The sequence below is a fragment of the Arvicola amphibius genome, chromosome 14, assembly GCF_903992535.2.
Source record: "Arvicola amphibius chromosome 14, mArvAmp1.2, whole genome shotgun sequence".
NCBI classification, from domain to species: Eukaryota; Metazoa; Chordata; class Mammalia; order Rodentia; family Cricetidae; genus Arvicola; species Arvicola amphibius.
In genome coordinates, this window is record NC_052060.1 from 54,348,116 (window position 1) to 54,373,061 (window position 24,946).

General features: G+C 39.7%; 1 protein-coding gene across 1 annotated transcript in view; it reads right to left on the bottom strand.

Moving 5' to 3' along the window:
* Adgrl2 (adhesion G protein-coupled receptor L2) overlaps positions 1 to 24,946 on the bottom strand; it is a 259,124-nt gene that overhangs the window by 206,181 nt on the left and 27,997 nt on the right. Inside the window, exon 2 of the mRNA XM_038311606.1 lies at positions 4,454 to 4,495. The gene's annotated coding sequence lies outside the window, so the exon portion shown is untranslated. The remainder of the gene's footprint in view (positions 1 to 4,453; positions 4,496 to 24,946) is intronic.

Below are 24,946 nucleotides of genomic sequence, written 5' to 3' on the forward strand. Positions count from 1 at the left end.
AATTAAAAGAGAGAGAGACAATAGCAAAAGGAACCCTGAAAAAGAGACACACTACTCACTAGAGAGCTCAAAGGCTATTATAAAGCTACAGTAACTTAGCAGTGTGACATTGGCTGAGGAACAGGCAAATTGACCAACAGTACCAAATAGGGAACCAAATGTTAGATGGAAAATGTGTGGACATTTGATTTACGCAAGGATAGCTTTGACAAATCATCGGGAAAAAGAACAAACTATTCCGAACACAGCACGAAGACCATAATTTCCTTTTTTTTCCAAAATGTATTTAGACCTCAGACATGAAAGTTGACTTTAAATGGATTAGATCCTCAGAAACAAAAAGCAAAATGTTAAAACACTTAGAGGACAGAGGAGCATTTTCTGAAACCCAAAGTCCAAGGTGGAAGTAGAAAAGGAATGCATGCAGCGTAAAAATAAAAGAATTATAAACCTCAAGAAAGTAAAAAAAAAAAAGTTTGTCTCTTGACTAAAATAAATAACAGATTAGTGCTTACATTGCCTACAAATCAATCAGTTGAGGACCATTCATGTTTAAAAGAAAAACAAGAAACCCTGTTGCCTGTAAGACAAAAAGACAACTGCCTCAGTAATCAAGGGCTAGAAATTTATTTATTTATTTATTATGTATACAATACTCTGTCTGTGTGTATGCCTGCAGGCAGAAGAGGGCACCAGACCCCATTACAGATGGTTGTGAGCCACCATGTGGTTGCTGGGAATGGAACTCAGGACCTTTGGAAGAGCAGACAATGCTCTTAACCTCTGAGCCATCTCTCCAGCCCCGGGGATAGAAAATTAAAATCATGAAGAATTTTCATTATCTAATCAGCAATTTCATAAAATCTATCTTAAACCACCTGACAATGTTATGTGCTCACTGGGGTCCCAACACTAGTACACTCTGCTTCTGGGAGGAGCTGGACCTTCACACCTACATGGCAGTCATGAGGCCGAGAACGATGTTAGAATCCCTGTACCCAGAGAGCTGGCAGTTTCATTCTGAGTAGCTATTACAGAGCAGGGTCTCTTCGTGTCACAGTAGTGACCTTTCGTCAAGGTGGCTTTGTTGTCAGGACTCTACTATGCCTTTCTTTTAGCACTGTCTCTTAGGGATATTTCATGTTCCTGGATATCTATTAGCATACCCCAGTGTAACAGGCAAAGAATGCTGTGTGTATCACCAAATAGTCTCTGGGCGGGGAAAAAAAATCATCGCAGCATTAGAACCATCGTCCTAGAGAGATTTTTGCATATATCCACTTAGATACATGCGTTTTAGATTGTTCATGAAATGACTATATATGATACTAAAACACAAAAGTGAAACACTGGAAATGTGCAAATACACAGAATATACATGGATTAATATATGACAGTGTACATGGTTATGTGGCATAGAGGATGAAAAATTAATTGTTGTGTAAAATAATTACAGATCAATATGTGTTCACTCACATTGCAAAATGTGCAAAATGAGCAATGAAGTATGTTGAGGTGTAAACACATAGAATAAAGATATTTTGGGAGAACAGCAAATGATAATATTGCTTTGGAAAAGTAAGAAAGAGAAAAGAGGGTGGGGGTTCCAGAGAATGTCCATCTGTGATTGAAGGTGAAGATTAAGGGAATATTATTGAACAACACAGAAAGGATGTCAGGGTGTCAGAGGTCATTATCATTCCTTGGTTGTTTGTTTCTCACCCCGATACTGGCTGGTAAACTGTGTGTGTTTCTATGGTAACAAATTACAGGGGTTCATGTATCATTGTGTGTGGACATCAGTGGACAATTGTGGCGGTTTGTACACTTGTTCTACCACTGGTTCTGTGGATAGATTCTGTGGATAGAAATCTGTCACCAGGCTAGACAGGAGAGTTCTTTTATCTGCTGAACCATTTTGCCAACCCGCCCCCCCCCCCGTTAACTAATTAGTATTTTTATGTTCCAAGTACAGAAGTCTTTGAGCTCTGTGAACTATATGCTGCAGCTGCTAGCAGACTAGCAATGCATTTGTGCAGATTTAACAGGTTGTTCCTGTATCTGAGCAACTGTAAAGTGATTATAAACTATTCCAGTAATTTAGGACAGAGCATGTGCAAGTTACAACAGCCAGGTGTTCAGCCAGCCTGACTTCAAAAGCAATGGGTAACAGCTGGGCAGCGGGGCACACACTTTTAATCCCAGCACTTGGGAGGCAGAGGCAGGCGGATCTCAGAGTTTGAGGCCAGGCTGGTCTACAGAATGAGTTCCACGACAGCCACGGCCATGTAGAGAAACCCTGTCTTGAAAAACCAAAACCAAAACAAAAAAAAAAAAAAAAAAAAAAAAAAAAAAGCAATGACTCTTAACAGCTATCCTAGCTGACCACATTTAAAACAAGAGTTTAAAAACAAAATATGATAGTCTAATGGCAGTTATCAGTACACAGAGATAACCCATCAATTATACTGTTTTGCTAACTGAGAAAACTACTTTTTCCTGTGACATGAAACAATGACTTGTGTGAAACCAAATCCCCAGAGATCTATAATGGAAAAGATTCGGTGAACACAATTTTAATAGAAATGGCAAGAAGTGTGTTTATTGTTGCCTTTTTTTCAGACTCTCAGACCTAATCAACCAGCTGGCTGGTTATCAATGCTTTCTTACATTTTTTAACTTTTTTAATCCTCTTGCCTCAGCCTCCGAAGTGCTAGGATTATGGATAGATGCCACCATGTCCAACCAGAACTTTCCAACCCCCAAAATATTTTCACACTTGTGTGACTTACTGCAAGACAGTGAGTTGCTAATGGTATTTCTGCGGCACTAAGGGCCTCTCAAATTCAGGAGTTATTTTTGATACTGCATGTTCTTTTCATCTACTATGGTAAATAGGTTTTCACACAAGGGCTCCTGGGGCTAACGATGTACTTGCTTGGTGTACAGGATGACCTAGGCTTGATCCTCAAGAAAAATAAAATTGCAAAGATGTCCATGGTCTTTGACTCTTATTCCTTACGAAGGCTTGTCATAGAACCAAGGTATTCTAGCAAACCTCCAACCTGACAATGGTTTCCACATGGAAACATTGCACAGCGGGTCGTAGGTGGAACTGATTGTTGTTGAATGCTGGTCTGCTAATCCAGTGGACTAAATTGTTTCATCTTCTGGTACAGCCTTTCCTACTTGAGAGCATTTATTATTACCATGAAAAAGTAAAGCACCACACTCTCACCAATGTGAAATCACAGACTATGCCTGAACTCAGGGCACACATTTGTACCAGAATGAAAATGTTTTTTTTTTAAAGAATAACTTTTATCACTTTAGATACTTTAAAGATGTATTTTACCTAATTCATATTCATTTATGTTTTAGTGCCTCCTAGAGTTAGGTGGGAGATATATAAGCATACATAATTTTATAAATATATATATACTTAATTTTGTCATTCTAGCTAAAAGTTTTGCATAGAGAAATGCTTTTCAATTATGTGTGTATATATTTATTACTAAACATGTTCATTTGAATAGTTGGCTATTCAAGTATGTTTTTCTTCTGTTAGGAAAATAATATACATTTATCACAGGAAGTTCAGAAAATGAAGAATGGAAAGTATTCATTGAGTTACAGTCCCAGCAGTTTGTGGACCCTCTGACATGTTCTCCCAACCACATATCTAGTGCCTTTTCGCACATCCCAGTGTTTGCCTATTTCAAAGTGATATTTTTCCTCAATAAATATTTCCTTGTTTTCATAGCTAATGCTCAAAATGCTCAGAGAAGACTTTGAAGTATATAGTATCTGAGAACTGTTTCCCCACTTCTTATTCAGTAGGATTCCTCTGTTCATTATTTCGATTGTAAAGAGGTTATGGTCAAGACTAAAACCAAATGATTTGCTGTGTCATAAAAACATGAAGACAATGAAGATGCACATTGAAATAAAATCCCGCCGTAGCTACCCTGCCTCATGGAAGTTGTGATATATGGTTTAGAAAACAAACATTTTAAAATTCACAGATGCTTCCAAGCCCTGGTCAGACATAAATTCCAATCAGTTTTTTTCTGTAACAGTGAAAATCCTGAGGCCTCATTCACCAACTCATGGCATGTGTCACAGGTACATAGTAACTCTCTGCACACAGAATGCAAAACACGTCTATTTCTGCCTCGGCGTATATTTTAAAATAACCCCCCAGGAAAGAAAATGTTGAATACACTGTGTTCAGCTATGATTCAACAAAGGCGGAAACACATTCTCTTCCCTTGAAAGAGCCTGCATACTATTTGGTGAGAACTTTGAAATGCTCAAGGGATTTAAAGGCGACAGAATTAACACCTGGTTCCCTAGAGTTAGTGGGCAACGGTCCACCTTCATCATGAACGTGTACTTTTTCTTGCTTGCTTTTGCTTGGGAGTTTCAAATGTAGGAAGAGTTCTTTACTTACCATTCTGGGAAAGATGAAATGTATCATCGTATCGTAAACAACCTGAAAAGCAAAGAAAATATTATTATTTATGATACTTTCACCTATGGAGGCCCTGACTGTCAATTAACTGCATCAGCCACCAATCAGCAGCAAATGCAGCTACAGGGCCGAGCACTCAGGGATGACTCATGAACAGGGCTGCCTGGGATTGAATGGTTATGATGATAAGCATTCTCAGATGCATAAGGCAGCACTTTATTTTCTCAAAATAAATGCTATGGGGATAAGAGTAAATAGTCAATATATATTTTTCACTCTGCCATTTCGCTCAATTGAGTTAATATAGAAGTGACAGAGATATTTAAAATTCTTTCAGGGAAAACGTGGGATACATTCCAGTTTTCTGAAATCAACATAATGATCATTGTTTCTGCTTAACCATAAATGAAATTTCTAACTGGAATTTTTCTACCTGCAAATTAAAATGTAGGAACTGAGAAATGACGACTGAAGTCCCATGTTCTTTTTTCAATTGCTTTCTGCTTCCTATTGATTAACCATAAAGTCCTCAGTATATCACATGATAAATAAAAATTAGAGCAAATCTGCATTCTGTAAAGCTCCCCCAAACACACAGAGCCCCTGAAGCATTGGAGATCAAATTCAGGGCCTTGCATGCCTGGCTAGTGCTTTACCCATGAGTTCTGTTTCCAGCCACACATGTTGGGTCTCAAATTCACTATGTTCTTTAAAGTTTCTAAAACACATTTAATAAGAAATAATTGTTTTTTATATTAATAGATGTAAACATATCCGAATATGAGAAAATATGCTCTGCCACATCCTGATTATATTTGATAGGTGTCTGTCTTATTTGTATCTTCACAAATAAATACGTTTTCTCTTTATTGTAAAGATTGCATTCGAATGTTTTTGGATTTTTAGAACCTTTGCTTCCTTAATTATTGTTTTACATTTTATAATTCACAAGACATCTATTTCTATTAGATACTCTGTTTTTTAATGGACATTTGGAATCTGTCATAACTCACAAAATTTCCCGATAAAAATACTTTTTAAAAAAATCTTATAATTTGTATCCAATCATTAGTGTTCATAACCCAGTTCGAAATTTATATTTATTGGGTTGTTAACTAAAAACTTTTCACATCCCCAAAACCTATACTGAGAAAGGCATTATTGCATTGCATGTGTTTCTTATTCACACAGGATTATTAATGGAAGTTCTTGATATCACTACTCATGTTTACATTTCTAAACTGCTATTTTTAAAGTATTTTTAGGCATAAGCTCCTGAAGAGGGCAGCACGCTCTAGATATCATTGAATTCTCAGCTCGGATGTGACAGCTTTGGGTTTCCTGCACTGTTTTTTTGTTTTTAAGAACTAGACGGGAGGAACTGGTTCTGTTTCATAGATATCTGCTCCCATGATACAGAGAACCAGAAGAAATTCTAAGCAGTTGCCCACCAAGGTCAAAATTGCATTTGATTATTCCAAAAGAACATTCAAATTAGCTACCCACAGCAATGTGTTTCGAGAAGGGACAACAAAAAGCTAGCAAGGAGAATTTGTGTTTGGAACATGTTTTATCTTAATGCTGTGGGTAACGGGCTCCTATTGGCAAAGCGTTCACTGTCAAGCCTACTAAAGGGTTAGATTTAATTATCTCACTTCCTGCACATTTCATCTCAATTGCTATGGCAACATTCACTTGCCTCAGCAGCAACGCACGCTTTAATCAGATGCTTCCTCCTCATTTCTCTATGAGCCTAAAATGTATAGTCAAATTTACAACCACGTCCTGATGAATCTGATAACACGGCTTACAGTTTAACGGGAGTCTTGCCTTCACCCACACATACGAATATCCCCAGGTTTAAAGCTGTAAGATGTGATGTTTGAACTTTCCCCACTCAGTTCATTTATTTTTATTTTATTTGACTATCACTGACCCTTTTTATTCTTTCCTTTTACCACTCTGTTATCTCTAGCCAGTCACCACTCAGAAGACGGAGAGGATGTTCAAAGGCCAAGTGAAGAGCCTACTGGACTATTTGCCTTTCTATTGGAACACAACTTGGATTGCCCTGTCACAGAACCCTGCTTTATTTCTTAAGAGAAGGAAGACAGTACAAGCTAATACAGGATGCAAAATGCAGACTGTCAGATTCAAGTAGATGGCTAAGCATGAAGAAGCTGAAGGCATGTTCCAGAAAGTGTGGTGCCTTATATAAGTAGGAACAACACAATGTGCTAAGCCGTGTGCTTCACTTGGGTGACTCTGTAACCTTCAACATAGTCATGCAAGTCAGCATCACTTTAAAGAGGACTAGAAAAACTTTGGTGCATGGGTAATTATAACCATTATTCAGAAGACTTTTTAGTTTAATTTGATATTGAGTAATAGTTATTAACACAATTTATTTTACATTGTATTTACGAAACAAAGTGATCTAAGACCGTCCTAGAAATTGTAGAGGCTGCCACCCTTTGGATTTAGATAAAAAGCATTTTGCCTTGAAGTTATGATAGTACCCTGCTAAAATGTTTTATTTCAGTGGCCAGCAGTCATATTTTAGCAAACTTTTTCAATCATCACTTAGTTGTGGCTAGTAAAACTTCCATTAGTGGATGCAGCCAAAAAGATGCGTGCTGTAGCCCCACTCTGAAGTCTAAACATCAGTTTCTAGATGGCATCTTATGGATTACAGATGACTAAAGCAGGCAACACTTGAGCATAAAAGACCATTTAAAAATTGTCCTTATGTACTTTTAGATTTAATTGAGCTCCATATTAGCAGGTTATCAAAATGTCATTATTGAAAAGTTAAATTCTCTTTAATGATAAAGTTGAGAAGTTAGATAATCCCAGGAGAAGCTAAAGGAAGAGCAGGTGCTTAATTAAAACGAGAAACCTATAGGTTGAGATAGTGCAGATGCTGGCTTCAGATATTTGCGGGACTTCTTATGTAGGACACATAGAGTGTCTGGCAAACTGACAAATGGGAGAGCCAGAGAAGTGGACTTCAACGCCGTAGAAGGAACAACCTGAAACAATGTGCATTGCTTAAATAATACCCTAAGCCACAAAGCACTAAGTTCCCTGTTTAGGCATTTCCCAGAACTATTCACATGTGAACTCTATTTTCTCTTGCTTGACTCCTGGGAGAACATTGTAGGAAACATGTTAGAGGCACTCCAGGCGTTAAGATCAGGAGATATGATGAGCACTTCTTACTGGATTTTTCTTTATGTCTTTATAGAAGCCTAGCAAGGATGCTCAAATAGCACACTCTACAGCACCCTGAAAATCCTGGTCTGGACAAAGAGGGAATGAGAAAAACAAACTTCTTAGAGGAGAGTTCTTGAAAGCCCCCAAGGAGACATGCAAATTGGTCCTAAGTGGATTCCCTTCAAGAGCCTTTGGAGTCGCCAGGGGATGCAGAGAGGTGAGGATTGAGTTTCCCTTTCGGTCTTGGCTCTTCCAGCTGGAGTGCTGTCACATGTGGCCTCCCCTACTATGCCTGCATTAGACTTCCTCTCTGGATGAAAGGAAGATTTTTGGCACGATTCTCAAACTCTACATTCACTTAAGAAACAATAATTGCTCAATTAAGAGAAGCAGGAGCTTTTCTTCTCTGTCCAAAGAAATTTAAAGATGAAGAGGAAATTATGCATCTCATGAGAATGCTCATCTTCTGCGTGATTGCTGACTAAGATAAAGGGAAGTTGTACTAATTTAGAGATTATAAATATAAAGAAGTTGCTGATTCTTGACTCAAAATAACGTTTCCTTTTCATGTGACATTAGACCTGTAAAGTTCCAGCTTACACTGGTCGTGAGTAGTATTCTCTTTACGTCTTGAGGTTTCCTAGGGTGTTTCATCATCACATCCCATTGACGGAAGGGACTCCCAAAAGGTGTAAAATGGAACCTTACTGTACGCCAGTGTTGTGCTGTGGGTGATCTCTGAAGAATGGCTGTCCACCAGATGTATGCCATGTTACCTACAGACCTTATCTTGTAACAACCGGAAAGTTAAGTTTTATTTTCACTACAAACAACAACAACAACAAAAGAGTCTTGTATACTTACTAATTATTTTACCTCCTTTATCCTTCTTCATCCATTCTCATCAAACATTTGCATTGGCGTGTGTTGGAGAAATTTCTCCTGCTGAGATGTTGCTACCAAATGGCCATGAAACTTGTCTCCAAAAGGCTCACCCGTAAAAGCTTTTACAAGCCAACCCATTTGGTTGGCTGTGATCCAGCAGTCTCTGCTGAACACAAACATCAGCTACAGAGAAGCAAAAGCTTCCATGGCACCCTGGAGGAACTTTTTGATCCCAGAATGTCACTATGAACTCACGAATATTTCCTTGTGTCACGAAGACCGGGAGAAAAGGACATGCATCTGCACACTGCTTTTTCCGCCTGTGTATAAACCTGGTCCCCAACACCAGACCAAATACTGTCTTCAATTAACAAGTATTTATTTGATGCCTATCATGTCTTCACATTACAGCGCCAGAAAAGGACAGACAGGAGCCTTTTTTTTTTTTTTAAATGGTGCTGTTTGCTACTTGAATGAAGAATGATGCATTGCTGGCGTATTGTAAAACTGAAGACACTCCAGGAGACAGCATTAACATAAAAATGAAAATGCTTTTGTTTTTTTTTTTCCCTGTTTCGTACCACAAAATCTTTTCATATAATTCAACCATGTTACCTCATTTAAGTAGTTTCAACAGCAAAAGATAAGCACACACTCTGTGGCATAGTCAAATGGGGTCCCTCCCACCTCCCCTGTGGACCTCTAGCCTGTAGAATGTTAAGGCATCAGGATCCTGACGGTGAGCTCACTGAGCATAGAAGAAGCCTGGATTTTCAACGTGCACCATGCAGCAGTGCTGATAATAATAAACATTTAGAAAAGGTTCATTCAATGCATAATGAATGAGTAGTTACTAAAATGAATGCAATGGTATGGCCCAAGTCCAAGGAGTGTTTAGCAAGAACAGTGTCATTTGAAATGATCTTAATTTCATGAAGTTATGGGGCTTTTCACTGGCAGCAGAGATTTGAATAGTGGGTGGGAAAGAGGCAGAATTAAGAGCATCAGCAGATTGCTTAGGATACCTCCAAATTAGTGAAAAGATGTAATTCTGCAGATGGAGGATTGAACTCAAAACCCTGGGCATGCTCTTTGGTGTCTCTACAACTGAGCTATGCCTCCTACTCAAGCCTCTCCTTGATGAGGCCACAGTTTGTGGTTTTGTGTGGTTCGGATTAAAGAATATTGTCGGAAACCATTTCTCAAAACTAATTTCAATTTGCAACCCTCCCCACCTAGTTAAAACGAAGACTCTAATTTAGTAGGTTTGCTTTGCGAATGTGATTACCCACTTTTTAGCAAGTTCCCAGGTGGTGCTAGCACTGATGCCACACTTGGGATGGGGGTGCTATGGAAAGGCTGAAAGGCAGGTCATGTCCTTCAGACGTGAGAATGACCCTGCCTTGTCCCGCACTCCAGGCAGGTTGAACACTGCGCTCCGGAGATAAGTCTGCTAACCTCTGAGAAGCTGGGGGGCCGGGGGTGCGTCCAGGAGACCCAGCTGGGAGGCTGTCTCTGCTTCTGCTGCAGTTTCCTCAGCCTTGGGGCCCAACTCCAGCTGATGCACTGGCTTGTATACAGTTCGAAAGCAGGCTGGTGGCTGAGGGACTGTGGGCCTAGTGACTTTGAAAAACAAGTTTAGGAGAAAGCAGAGGGAGTCCATAAATGCTTTTCCCTTCCTCTCTACCTGGAAAATGCATCCTTTCCTAAAAACCCTGAGATTTTCGTTCTTCTGTTTCTGTCCTCTGGAGCTGTAATTATGTCCTCCTATGCATCTCTCAAATTCTGAACCTACTATATCATAACGATGACAATAATAGCAATTAGCAAGATGGTGCAACTTGTGTTTTGAATGCTCATTAGTACTGTGAGGCAAATTGCTAAAAAAAATTTATAATTAAATCTGTGTACCAATACTGTGAAAAATTGTCCTCATTTATACAGATGAGTATAAAAGTGAAGGAATGTTCATGTGTGTATACTAAATAAATATATTTATCAGAAAAAAATGATCGGATGTACTCTATCACATTGCTGGTTCCTCTTGCACTTTTTGCTTTGCTTTTTTTCTTCCTTTTTCCTTTGTTTCTTATCTCCAATAATTACAACTATAACTAGCAATTAGTGTTTCCTATGCCTTGGGTACCACTGTAAGCAATTTGAATGCTTTGTTCATTTAATGCTCATAATAATTCATTAATATAAGGTGTTATTATTATATATGAGGAAAATGAGGCGTAAAGAGGCTAAATAATATGTCTAAGTTTCTGTATCTATAGCCAGTGAGTTAGGTAGGACTCATTGAGCTGTATTACTGATGATCACCCAGCCTCTTTAAAAATGTAAATTTCTTGGTACTTTTTAAAATAAACAACTTCAAATCACAGTGAAAAGTTAATTTCAGGGGCCAACAAGATAGTGTTGTTGGTAAAGCATTTATTGTGTACATCTGACCACAAGTTTGATTCTTGGAACCCACGAAAAGATGGAAGAAGGCCACTGAAACCACAGGGTCGTCCTCTGACTGCCAAATATGTGTGTACCGGGACATGTACATCATACACACAAACAGTAAACAAACATGTGTGTACCCAGACATACACATCATACACACAAACAATAACCAAACATGTGTGTACCCAGACATGTACATCATACATACAAACAATAACCAGGAGTAGTTGTTTAAATTAATTTTTCTCACATGTTAAGAAATGTCCATGAAAACAAAGGAGACTTACTGTTACCTCCTGGGTCCTATAGGCACACCACCGTAAGATCTAGCTACTCCCGGAGTGGAGCCTTTCTGAGAACAGTCCAATAGTCCAGGTCCTTGGAGGCCCTGCATCACCTAGCTATACCCCAAATCCCCGTCAGTGCAACTCAGGTCCGGAACAGAATAAAAAGCATTCCCTCCATCATGGAATGGCAGGTTGTAAAGAGGACAGCCAGTACTCTTCACTGCAGATCTATCTCCCAAATTCTTAACCTGAAATTTTAATGTGTAAATCCAAACTGGCAGGCTAGATTTCAAAATCTCTGAAATTGTGTGTGTGTGTGTGTGTGTGTGTTATTTGCTTTGTTTGTTTGTTTTGTTTTGTTTGGCTTTAAGGAAGATTGTTTTCTGTAAGCATACCATCGCTCTGCTGAGCCCAGAAGTCTGGTCCAGTGTTCCACCTTGCTCCATGAGGTCACATGTTCTGATCTGGGCTACGTTTGTCCCACAGCCAAGTCAAGCATTGCTACCACTGACAGTAGCTTTACTGTAGAATCCTCCTTCCAAACTCGTGTACATACAATTCACTTAAAATGTTAATATAGCTGGGGAACCTCTTATTTATCAGATCCTGTGCTATTCTTCATTCTAGGGGACAATGGTTGATGTCACACTGTGCTGTTCAGACTGGCCTTGAATTCTAGGCTCAAGCAATTCTGTTTCCAGAGCTCCCTGAGTGCTGGGATTATAGGCATGAGCTATTTCACTGGGTATGAATTTAAAGAGTATGAATTGTTTTTGTAAGATGCTTTTTGTTTGGGGTTGTCTTTAATTTTTTATTTTACATTTATTTATGCATAATCTACTGTGGCATGCATATCATAAAGTTTATGTCGACTTCAGAAGAAAACTGGATGGAGTCAGTTCCTGTCTTCTGCCGTGGGAGTATCAGGGCTCAAACTCAGGACACCAGGCTTGGTGGCAAGCTCCTCTATCAGCTTACTCCTCTCATCAAACCTTGTTTTTAGGTTCTCAGTTTGCTTTCTCATCAAAATTCAGTTCACCTTGGTTTCATGTGAATTTGTAACAGTGATTCATTGCTCTATATCCTATCAGGTGACACATTACTTGTGATATTAACATTTATCCTGTGACTAAAGCATTAACTGTAGAATGACTCCTTTCTCGTTTTATAGGTATTTTCAGAGCAGTACATGAAGTTGTATTTATTTATCAAAGCAGGAACACATGGATGTTTACTTCGTTTAGTGATTTGTAATCTGCTATGACAGAACATTCCAATCTTCCTGAATGAGAAGCCACCCACAAAGAGCTGTAATCACATAACTGAGATTATAGAGAGGCAGAGAGATTAGGACTCCGGAGTTCAACTCTTCATTTGGGGACTTATTGACAGAGTTTATGGGACACCAAGATCAGGAGGCCCTTGATATTTGAGTCACAAGGAAGGACTTGTATACTGTTTAGGACAAACTTGATTTCATTTAAGTCATAACGTACCTGGTTGATCTTAAACTAAATGTCCCATTAGAGTCAGGTCGAGTTCTAGCACCAGAGTGCAGCTGTACAGGTCCTCATGAAAACCTAATAATAACCTCATCCGCTTGCCATTCACCAAGAAACCACGTGAAATAAAACCGACTAGGTATATATACCCTGGGGTAGTCATGGTGGATCTCCTTCAGGCTGGGTACAATTTAGGTCAAGTTGAATCTGTATATATCTATTGTTATCACACATTGGTATCTTCAAATCATCTCAGATATGGTCACAGTAATTATTTTTAATCTGGCTTTTTTCTTCAACATGTTTCTGGCACTGCAAGAACATCTGTGCTTTTACATAATGAGATATTCCAGGCTAGCGTTTTTCTTTTTGGTTTTTTGAGAAAGGGTTTCTCTGTGTAGCCCTGGCTGTCCTGGAACTTACTCTGTAGACCAGTAGGCCTCAAACTCACAGAGACCTACCTCCATTTCCTCCTGAATGCTAGAATTAAAGGTGTGCCCCACTTCCTCCTGGCATATTTTATTTTTCATGCTACACTCCCAGTATCAGCTCTTTCTCCAAGGAGTCTCCATGGGTTTCTTTTAACAGTGCTGAAAACCAAGATGGGGGAGGAAAGCACACCCAGTTCACAAGGAGAGTTCTCTTTGGACCCAGAAATAAGGGACACATGATGGAAAAATCCATCTATTGATCCACATATTCAGATCTATATTTATTTCTTATGTACTTATGAAACATCAAGATTTCCATTTCCAAATCAGTCTTACGGGGCCTACATGGCCTCTGATTTTATTTTCATTACTACTTTCTCTGACAATGGGAGTCTGTCTTCCATTATGCTTCATGTAGTTCTTTATGTGGCCAATCACCTTGAGGTGGGGCAACTTATCTTTTTGTTACCGAACACTCCCACACCAACCACAATGGTCCCCTCACTTTATCAGAAGAGCCCCTCAGATCTGGATCCCATCCCATACCACCTATGGATGCCTACCTTCCTACTGTCCCACACCAACTACCTACAGATGCCTATTTTATTTCCCCATCCCCAGCTCATGAGTTAGGACTGACTTGTTCAGGACAGAAACAGATGAACAGAAGGAAGGGGGAAAGAGAAACAAAGGTGAAAAAAGAGAACAAAGAACAAGACATATGCTGAAAACCACATCTCCGCAATGTGAATTCTAAAGTTATAACAAATTATTATGTTTAATTGAAAATGTTCTTTTTTCATTTTTTCAATATGAGAAACTAAAAACAAAATAACTCTCCTTTAACTAGACCTCACATATTTGACTGATATTTATTGAGTGCCTACTCCATGGTAGTATAATAAATTTTGGTAAAAACCCAACTAACTGCAGTTATCAATTAATCAATATATTTTACTTACTGACTTTTCAGGGAAATTGGCCAATTATAAGAAACCACATTGAGACTGACGATTTATTCAAAATAAGGTCACTCCTGAAGTCAGCATGGATTTTGCTGTAATTCTTGTGACATATATATTATTCTATGCAGTGAGAAATCATAGAATTATGAAGCTCAGAAAGAATATTAACTCAATCACAATTATGTGATTATGGGCTGACTGTGGATATCTTAGAGTCTCTACAACACACACCGGGCTTTATACTATTAAGAGAAAACATTTTATCTCCCAAACACGAGATTCTAGCTTATTCATTTAATGAATACGAAACATTTATGTATTTCAAGTGTTGGTTAAGAAAGCTAAATTCTAGCTGGGCATGGTAGGTTGTACCTATAATTCGAGCACTTGGGGGCAGAGGCATAAGGACCAAGAGTTCAAGGTCAGTCTCAACTACAATTGAGTTTAGAGCAGTTTTGGTTGCCTGGGACACTGTCTTAAAGGAATCCTACTAAGATAGATCATGAGGTTACTGTCTGGTAACAGAGAAAGACAACACATACACAACACATGGATTTCTGTTATGTCAAAAATGATTAAAAAAATGGCTGTAGAAATGGCTCAGTGGTTAGAAACACATGCATGAATTTGGCTGCCAGTTCCTATGCTTGGTGGCTCACAGCTGCCTGCAACTTAATATTCCAGGGTTTTGATGCAGCTGTACTGACACGTAATATTCCCACGTAAACACACATATGCACATCATTAAAAAATAAATTTTAGAAATTACTGAAGCAGGCTGGAGAGGTGGCTCAGTGGTTACGAACACTGGCTGTGCTTTCAGACATCCCGAGTTCAAGTCCCAGCAATCCCATGGTGGTTTTCAACCACCTATGGTAGGATCTATAGATGCCCTCTTCTGGCATGCAGGTATGCATGCAGACAGACTACTCATACACAAAGAAAATCAGCACATCTTTCAAAAATGAATAATTCTAAGAGAAGATGAAGAAGAACAAGGAAATAGAGTGTGAAAAAGTAAAGGAGTTTTGCTTTAGAAAGGTGGTTAGTTTAATTTGGTTTTCTTGTAATCATTACTCCCATAAGAGTTTCTACAAAAAAAAAATAAATAAATGATCGTATTTGTCTGTTTCACTCCTTTAATATACTTGGGTTAGTTCTGTAGCAAACTACCAGTTGTCAGAATCATATTGTGGGCTAGAGAGATGTCTTATCACTAGAGAACTTACTGTTCTTTCAGAGGGATGGAGTTTGAATCACTATTAGATAGCTCACAAGCAACTATAATTCCAGCTACAAAGGACCCGACAACACGGAGCATACATATACATATCCATATCACATGCCCACAAGCACACATACAGTCCATAAATAAAATAAATCTTTTAAAAATATCATGTATCAAAATGCAAAACAGAAGAAAGAAGAATGAAAAGAAGCAGCTTTGGGCAAACAGTCTGTACAGATTTACAAAAATTTTGGAGGGTTTTTTGAGACAGGGTTTCTCTGTAGTTTTGGAGCCTGCCTTGAATTTACAGCCAAACCCTCCCAAGTGCTAGGAATAGAGGTGTGCACCACCACCACCGGCCAGCTATAAATTCAAAAAGAAAGTTTTTATACTGCAAACTTTTTTTTCAATTTTCTTTTTTTTCTCATTTTTTATTAAAGATTTCCATCTCCTCCCCTCCTCCTCCCCCTTCCCTCCCCTCCCTTCCACCCATATTCCCACTCCGCCCCCTCCAAGCCAAAGAGCCATCAGGGTTCCCTTCACTATATTAAGTCCAAGGTCCTCCCAGCTCCCCCTAAGTCCAGGAAGGTGAGCAACCAGACTGACAAGGCTCACAGTGAGCCCGTCCATGCTGTAGAGTCCAAGCTCATCGCCGTTGTCCTTGGTTTCTCAGTCCTCCTCCACCGTCAGCCACATTCAGAGAGTCCGGTTTGGTCCCCTGTTCCATCAGTCCCACTCCAACTGGACTTGGTGGTCTCCCGTTAGATCTGTCCCACCGTCTCAATGGGTAAACGCACTCTGATGTAGCCGGGCAGTGGTGGCGCATGCCTTTAATCCCAGCACTCGGGAGGCAGAGGCAGATGGATCTCTGAGTTCGAGGCCAACCTAGTCTACAAGAGCTAGTTCCAGGACAGGCTCTAGAAACTACAGGGAAACCCTGTCTCAAAAAACCAAAAAAAAAAAAAAAATTGATGTAAAATTTATTATTTTTAAAGAAGCATTTCGGGATAGTTGAATTCTAAATCAAATGGCATGTTGGGAGCTCATCTATCTTAAAACAAGATAGACAATCAAAGACAAAATGAGATGAACAGGAAAGAAGCCTACCCACTCTTAGGCTATTCCTCTTCTACCTCAGTCTCACTCATTGGCATGCTGTCTTTGTTTTCATAATTTAAGTTGTCGATTTGATTCAGGAAGATTTCTGCTGTTCTTAAATAAAAGTCGCATTTCCTCTGAGCCTAATAGTTGTCTGTCATGCCCGATGATAGCACCATGAATTTAAGGAATTGCTATTACTACTCAGAAAGTAAGAAGGTGGATGTGGCTAAACTCCAGAATGGCTGGGTAAATAGGAGTCATTCGTTGTTCCCTGTATAAAAGAAAATTCATCAGATACAGAATTTTGAGACAGGGCTTGAGCTTCTCCTAATTTGATATGAAACTTAGAGATTTAATTTTCTTTTTGGTAAAGTGTGACCATCTGCCTCTGTCTAAACACACCATTCAATCTCTTTTGAGTTTCTAGAAGAAGCAAAGTGCTCAGAAGGGGAATATTTTTTCTTTTGGGTTTCTGGACATAGACACTTTCTTAATTGCTTCTCTTACTCCCCTCCCACACATACACACATGCTTGCTCACGCACACACCCATAAAATATTGAAAGAACAACTACTTTTTAGCCAAACAGACTGCTTATTATTACCATTTCTTTCACAGATAATATTACCACACTGTCCCTTTTTAATCCTTTCAAAACTTCAGTGATTCCTCAAAGTGCTGAAATCTCAGAAAAAAAGGGAGGAGAAATGGGTACCATGTTTTTTCTTTTCTTCTTTAGTTTGTACAAAAAGCAGTCATCTCTTTTGGTTTTTTTTTTTTAATTGTTTTGTTTGCTTTGGTTTTTTGATATAGAGTTTCTCTGGGTGTCTTGACTGTCCTGGAACTCACTCTGTAGACCAGGCTGGTTGCATCCCACCTGCCTCTACCTCCAGAGTGCTGGAACTAAAGGTGTGCACCATCACTGCCTGGCCACACTCTCATCTTAGCAAATTAAAGGATTTTTGGTTTAAAGATAGAATTTTATAGACAAAAATCATGAAACTTTCTACATTTTTAGTAAATTTATTTTTCTCGTGCATTTGTGTGTATGTTCATGTGAAAGTGCATGTGTGTGTGTGTGTGTGTGTGTGTGTGTGTGTGTGTGTGTATGTGTAAGAGAGAGAAAGAGAGAGAGATGCTGGAGACTGAGTTCAGTCTTGTACATGCCAAGCAAGCTCTATATCACCGAGTTACACCCCAGCACTAGATTTTTACTTCTTGAATAAATGATCAAGTCCAATTTTGAGCTGGAATACTAATTTTCACAGAAAAGAGTAGCCAGAGTACTATTGCAGCATTTAAATTACGAGGAAAATTTATGCACTAGTGCTGTTTGGTTAATTACAAACCTTTGAACTTTAACTTTAAACAGTACGCTAATTTACAGGAAAATGCCTTTCACAGCTTACATACTATCTATGTTTATTTTCAAGGGCTTCTTATAGAATATATATTAAACAGTTTTGAGAGACTTATTTCTCTAGTTCATTGCCTTTGAAATATTTGGCACCCTGTATCTTTAATAGGAATACATTGTTCTTTTACCATATGCCAATTCAGCATAATCGCAAACCACATATATTTGCAAAAATACATATCCAGGGGTAAGAAACTTAAATACATTATTTTAGAAATCAGGACCAAGGGTTGGGGAGATGGCTGAGTCAGTAAAGTGCCTGCCACACAGCATGAGGACCTGAACTGGAATCCTCTGGACCTCTGCAAGAACCAGCAGGATGGTTGTATCTGTAAGCAAGGAGCTGATGGAGAGGAAACAGGAGATCCCTAGGGCTCGTGGCCAGCCAATCTGGCCAACTGGTGAGCTATGGATTTAGTTCAAAACTGTCTCAAAAACTAAGGTAGAAAGCTACTGAGCAAGACAGCTGACATCAACCCTTGGGCTCCACATGCACATTTGCTGGCATTCACATGTGCATACCCCCTTTTTTTTTTTTTTTTTTTTTTTTTTTGGTTTTTCGAGACAGGGTTTCCCTGTAGTTTCTAGAGCCTGTCCTGGAGCTAGCTCTTGTAGACCAGGCTGGCCTCGAACTCACATGTGCATACCCTTAAACACATGTTCACACACACAGCACATACAAGAACATTTAAAGCTATAAAAATCAAAACAAAAATATTTCCACAAATAATTATTAAATATATGCAATTGAGCTGTCATTTTATTTAAATCTATACACCCAAAAGTTACATTGTAGGGCTGGAGATGTGGCTCAGGGGTGGCATGTTTACCCAGCAAGTGCAAAACACCATGTTTGATTCTAGCCCTGAAAAAAAGAATTAAAGCTACCTTTTACTTTACTTCTTTTAAAGACATCCGTACCTGGGTCTACTGAAAGAACTCTGCTTCCATGTTTACTATGCCGTGAAATCTCTCTCTGCACTGATGAGTCTTGGAAGCCATTCCTTTTGCCTCAAGCCATTTTTGAAGTAAGCAAAGTCACGGAGTATCTCTCCAGACCACACATAGTAAACTAGCCAACCATCTGACCTCCTGGAGGTGGTGGTACAGAAAAGCAGTACAGCGCCCCGCCCCCCCCCCCCCCCCAGGCTGAGCTAGGGTGTGCAAACAGGAGCAGCTCAGCTTTCACAGAAGTGCAAGACACTGGCTGAGGTGGTGGCGGTTGCCAAGCGGCCTCCTCCCCCACTCCACACAAATCCACAAAGAGAGTTTGTGGATTGGGCTCTACATTTGTACCCAAAGGAAGAAACGTGATCTCTTTCAGGGCATCACAGCAAGGATGAAATGAACCTGCACTGGAGGATGACGCCATCTGTGAGGGTACCACAGGCTGAGCTCTGAGCTGAGTGTTCCTTGTGGCTGTGGCAGACAGACTGGAGTGCAGGAATTTACCATCTCTGGAGGCGACAACTCTCAGTTCTGCTACGCTTTAACCAGCAATTCTGACTCTTCCCCTCTGTAAGTAAAAAACTTAGCAACCTGGCTGAAGGAGTACACTTTCTTCTTTCATCTTATGTTTGAGCATGGATGCTGGTGCAAAAAAAAAGAACAGTATCTTTTCAACTGCTTACTTCTTCAGAGACAGGTATTAAGAAAGATAATATCTCTAAGTAGGGGCTGGAGATGTGGCTCAAAGTTAAAGGCACACACACTTTTCGCAGAACAGAATTCAGTTCTCAGCACCCAGGTCAGGTGGCTCACAACAACCTGTTACTCTACCTTTATGGGATCTGATGCCCTCTTCTGGTCACCACTGGTACCTACACACACACACACACACACACACACACACACACACACCCTCTCTCTCTCTCTCTCTCACACACACACACACACACACACAGACAAGTTCAAAAATAAAATAAAAAATAATCTAAAATACTTCCACTTGTACTTTTTTAAGTTTTGCTGTGATATCAAAGTTAGCTTGGCGGGTTGATTTGCAGTCATCTGTATTTGTTTTGTTTTGTTTTGTGTTTTTCTGCTCACTCTGTCCTAAATGATGAAGACCCTGGAGTTCCGTGGTCCTGAAATTATTTCCTGCTTTGGGGTAAACTAGGTACAAGGGCCACTGGGGATAAAGTCTGAAAGACGTAAAATATATGATATCTCCCAAGGACTTAATGTATGTATCATTCAGATATAATCACGTGTGGTTTGATCTGAACTGCAACCAGAGACCAATTAGAAGAGGACAGCCGGAGACAGAGCAACCTAAGTAGTGGCATCTGCTTGTTCTGTTCTGTTCTTGTCTGTTTTCACCAGTATCTCAGGCCCTCTCTGGTTGTCAGTTGCCTCCCAGCTGCTGTGTTAATTTTTTTTTATTTGATAGATATTTCGCGAGGTGCATTCAGATATGCTCACTTGGAGCCTGTTTGGTGCACTGCAGTAAGGGAAGAGAGAAGATCTCTAGCCCTGGAGCAGAGTCAACAAATATGACATGCTACACACACTGAATTTACAATGAAGCACCCCATTACCAGTGCTTATGTCTTGCATACTTGCATACACACATCACATGCAATAATACTATTTTTAAATAAAAAATAACACCCACAGCAGTAGCATTTTATGTTAATTTTCTCCTAGACACACAAGGTATAATGTTTACACAGCTTGGCTCAGGAGTTACCGTCTGTTCAAAATCAGACCCCACCTGTGTTTGAAACTGCTTCAACTTTGAGTAAGTTGTCTCATTCTACCTCGCATGTGTGTGTTTATAAAATGAGTACATTAGATCCTCCCTTTCATAGTCCAGTAGTACCTGACATAGAAAGAAATGGAAGGAGGGTTGACATATTCCCTATACTGATATTTTGTTTATGATCTAACAAATAAAGCTTGTCTGAAGATTAGAGTGTGGAGCCAGCCACCAGTTAGCCATAACTGGTGACACACACCTTCAATTCCAGCACTTGGGAGTCAGAGACAGACTGATCTCTGTGAGTTCAAAGCCACCCTGGGTTACAAGAGATTGATTCAGTCTCAAAGAGAAACTGAACCCTGTGGTGGTGGTCAAACCTTTAATCCCAGTACTTGGGAGTCATAAGCCTTGAATCCCAACACTAGCGAGGGAAACAGGAAGGGATATGACTGTACAGAGAAAAGAATATAAGGTGGGGTGAGACAAGAGCTCAGGGCATTCAGTCTGAGGATTCAGTGTGAGGATCCCTAGAGACAGGATCGCCCATTTGGGTCTGAGGATTCGGTAGAGGTAAAAAGTCTCTCTAGTGGCTGGTTCCTTTACTTCTCTGATCTTTCAGCATTTACCCCCATATCTGACTCTGGGTCTTTATTATTAAGACCAATTAGGACTGCACTACACATCCCAAACATGCCGAGGTTCCAATGGACACTTATTCCTCAGAGGCTTGTGAACATATCTTAATTTAACACAGAGAAACATGAGTGATTTCATGTGCTCATGGGGTGCACAAACACCTATCAGGAACTTAGGTCCATATCCTTGAAAGTGATTCATCACAGTTTTAGCCTTTATCTAATACCTACTTAATTTCCGAGAAGTATACTTCATTTCCCACTTCCCGGATTTATATCTCGTCCTAGTTTTCCCACACTGAATACAATTCGTCACTAGCCAGGCCGGACCTTGTCTTTTCCTCTCCTTCAGTGTGGTCATGCACCTTATTGTTCTTCATTATCACTCGGTGATATTGACTCTGCTACCAAAATAGACCTCGCAGGCTAACTGAGAAGAGATAAGTTGGGCACTTTTTAAACATACAGATAAATCTTCCCAAAGCTTAAAGCTCTTGAACTAGGAACATACACACACACACACACACACACACACACACACACACACACAAACAAATTAAGGGCCTAGGAATGTAGTTTATGGTAGAGTAATCACCGACACACACATAAGGCCCTAGGTTTAGTCCTCAGTACCTCAAAATAAGGAAAGCCAAGAAAGAAGGAAGCAAATGAATGATTGCCAAACAGATGAAAATGAATGAAAGAAGATAGATAGATGATAGATAGATAGATAGATAGATAGATAGATAATAGATAGATAGATAGATGATAGATAGATAGATAGATAGATAGATAGATAGATAGATAGATGATAGATAGATAGATAGATAGATAGATAGATAGATAGATAGATAAATGATAGATAGATAGATAGATAGATAGATGATGGATAGATAGATAGATAGATAGATAGATGATGGATATATAGATAGATAGATAGATGATGGATAGATAGACGATAGATAGATAGATAGATAGATAGATAGATAGATAGATAGATAGATAGATGATGGATAGATAGATGATGGATAGATAGATAGATAGATGATGGATAGATAGATAGATAGATGATGGATAGATAGAGAGATAGATAGATGATAGATAGATGATAGATAGATAGATAGATAGATAGATACAGAGATACAGAGATGCAGAGATACAGAGATAGGTAGGCTCACTGGCAGGCAGAGAGACAGATGGATAAGCTGACAGAGGAGCTGCTCACTGCCTTCTCCATATATGGTCACGGCAGATGTTTGTATGTGGACGTGACACACAGAGGAACTCTGTGCTGGGAGAAAGGTGAACTGAGCACCGTAGGTCACAGCAGGTTAATGGAGGACAGGTCATCCTGACTTGTCCCTTTGCTTCATGTGTTTCTGATACAGGAGGAAGAGGATGAGGAGAAAAAGTCGACTACAATTTTAAGCAACTCCTGAGGATGTTCAGGTCAGGTCCTTCGTGACTGTCGCAGCACAGAGCCTTCGTGTCTGCGCTTGCGCAGCCCAGTTCATCAGCTGCCCCCACTGCTGCTGGCCACCCTTTCTCTATCAAGTCACCAAATCTGGACACACAGGCCCCTCCATTCATTCCCTTCATTCTTTCCTTCTTCAATGTGATGTCATCCCTTCGACTCCAAGGATCCTCAGTGTCAGACCCAATCGTTAGGCTGAAAGTATTTCAATCTTCATGTTTCCTTTTTATTCCTTACAAGGCTAGCTTTCCTTCCAAACTTATTTCTTCCAGTTTGCCTCTTGACTTCCTTACCGCTGACGTCACTATTTGGCAAAGATGGTGTCTGTTATTTTAGTTCTCCGAGGCCTTTCCTGCTTGATTAGGGAGATTGCCTCTAGAGTCAGCAGAAGAGGTTAAACGCCAGCAGTGATCTGGCCAGCATGGCCCAGGGATGACTCCACATGCTATATTTGATAAGTGAGCAACAACTTAGAATTTTGAGCTCCTGGGAACGCAATGATTCAGGGACTTGTAAGTCAAAATCTTTTTTTTTTTTCCAGGCTGTACAGTGGCTCTTATCTGTAATCTGCTGTCACGGGACAGGCAGAGGCAGGGGGGGGATCTTAAGTCCAAGGACAAACTGGACTAACAACACAGCAAATTCCAGGCCAGCCTCAAAACTGTAAGAGTCTTGCCCACAAACAAATCTTGGCTAAGAGTAGCTGTACGACAAATAACTGAGCACGAAAAGAGATGGCTTTAAGAATGATAATATGGCGAGTTTCACCCATTGCTTCATTTATTCATTCAGACAAACTTCCTTGCCGGGTGGGATAATAACAGCTACAGCAGGAAAACACCTACTTCTCTGGCGTGTTCATCTGAGGACTAAGTTATTGTTCGCTACCATTGCAAACTGTTTGGGCCTTTTGATTTGAGAAGCAATTTTGGCAAAGGCTAGGGCTGATCTAGAGCTCTCTGCATAGCCCAGACCTTGAGGTTTTCTCCCGTGCTGGGGGTTGCAGGCATGCGCCATCATGCCTAACCTGTGGCAGGCTTCTTCTTTTTTTTTTTTTTTTGCCACTCCTCCTGTGAGGCCATTTGAAGGCAAAGCACAAGTGAAACAACAGATGCTTGACTGGCAATGTTGGGTTGCATTCTCTTTTCCTCAAAATGGTTTCAATTAGGATGGAAACAAGCTGGATTTGAAAAATCAAATGCTCTCTTTTCTTTCTTTTATTTCCTGTTTCTTCCCCCAGTAGGATGCAGGTTTAGTTAGGTGAAGAAGAGAGAGCTGGGGAGATGGCTTGGCATGTAAACAGCTTGCTGTGCAGGCATCAGGACCTCACATCAGACCCCAGCACACACAGAAAGGCCTAATGTGGCGGGGCCATGTCTCTAACCCCAGTGCAGGGAGAGGAAAAGATTCTGAGGGTTCTCTGGTCAGCCAGCTTAGGCAAAACAATGAGCTCCAGGTTCAGAGAGAGGCCTTACCTTTTAAAAAATGTGGGAAATTATGGAAAAAAATAGTTGATATCAAACCTCTGATCTCGATACAGGCAAGTGTATCTGCACACTTATCTACATAACACACAATGAAGAAATAGATATTAAGGAAATAAAGAACAAAAGAAGGGAGAGAGATCCATGTATTGGAGAAAAACCAATAATAAGGGGAATTGTGGTTCCTAGTACATGCAAGGAAATAAACTATGTTTAAGGTTTTTTTAAAGTTTCATTTAGAATAAAAATTTTATGCTCAACCAACCCTAGAGGGAATATATTCCCAGTTTAAAAGAGAGAGGAAGTTGAGCAAGTGAACACAGCTAACAGGTAAAGACCGGGCTGAGGCCAAAGCCTGGAACCCATGCTGATATTATAATAGGTGCCCCTGCCTTTTAAAGACCCTTCACAAAGTAAATACATGCACTCAACTCAGGCAGGTCGTGCAGACACCAGTAAAATGTTCACTGCATTGGCGGCTAGCTTATGTTTTATATATTTCCTCGATAATAAGATATTTGAAAACAAATTAAATTTTTATCAAAATCCTGGGCAAAGTTTACAGTTTTCTTTTGTGTGCTCAATTTTTGATAAAATTTTAATATTTATATTTTATATTGCAGTAGGAAAAAGCATCTATTCTTTGATTTTAAAGTCAAGAAGATTTTTTTCATTGTGAGGACTGGCTC